This window comes from Galeopterus variegatus, unplaced genomic scaffold, assembly GCF_000696425.1.
Source record: "Galeopterus variegatus unplaced genomic scaffold, G_variegatus-3.0.2 Scaffold6557, whole genome shotgun sequence".
NCBI classification, from domain to species: domain Eukaryota; kingdom Metazoa; phylum Chordata; class Mammalia; order Dermoptera; family Cynocephalidae; genus Galeopterus; species Galeopterus variegatus.
The window spans coordinates 68,170-69,034 of record NW_007732668.1 but is presented as its reverse complement, the minus strand read 5'-3'; the positions used below and the strand labels follow the sequence as shown (position 1 = coordinate 69,034).

Below are 865 nucleotides of genomic sequence, written 5' to 3'. Positions count from 1 at the left end.
TCAAAATTTTAAATCCACCACATATAGCCATTAGGATGGATACTATTTAAAAAGAAAGAAAAGAACAGAACAAGTGTTGGTGGGAATATAGAGAAATTGGAAATATTGTGCTCTGTTGGTGAAAATGTAAAATGGTGCAGCTGCTGTGAAAAACAGTATGGGAGTTTCTCAAAAAGTTAAAAATAGAATTGTCATATGATCCAGCAATTCTACTTTTGGATATAGAACCAAAAGAATTGAAAGCAGGAAGCCGAAAAGATTTGTACACCCATATTCACAGCAGCATTGTTAGCAATAGCCAACATGTGGAAGCAACCCGAGTGTCTGTTAATTGATAAATGAATAAACAAAATTTAGCATATCTATGCAACAGAATAGTATTCAGCCTTAAAAAGGAGCAAAGTTCTGACACATTCTACAACATGGATGAACCTGGAAGACATTAAGCCAGTCACAAAAGGACAAATAATGTATGATTCCACTTATATGAGGTATCTAGAGTAGTCAGATTCATTGAGACAGAAAGTAGAGTGGTGGTTGCCAGGGGCTGGGGAGAGGAGGAAATGGGGAGTTGTTTAACGGGTCCAGAGCTTCAGTTTTGCAGGATGAAAGAGTTCTCTGGACAAATGGTGTTGATGGCAGCACAATAATGTGAATGTACTTAGTGCCCTGGATGGTACACTTAAAAATAGTTAAGAAGGTAAAGTCTGTGTTATGTGTATTTTACCATAATTTAAAAAAATTCTACTCCAGATGCATGCCTTTTTTTGCCACACTAACAAACTTAGAGACAGACTGTGACAACTTACTTTTCCAGTGGTTATACTAAAACTCTTTCTACTGTCTGTCATTGTTTGTTTTAAAT

The 865-nt window shown here is 36.2% G+C and overlaps 1 protein-coding gene across 1 annotated transcript in view; it reads left to right on the top strand.

Annotated features, from left to right (window-relative positions):
- LOC103606406 (multidrug resistance protein 1B-like) overlaps window positions 1-865 on the top strand; it is a gene marked incomplete at its 3' end in the record, with an annotated part of 72,339 nt that overhangs the window by 3,485 nt on the left and 67,989 nt on the right.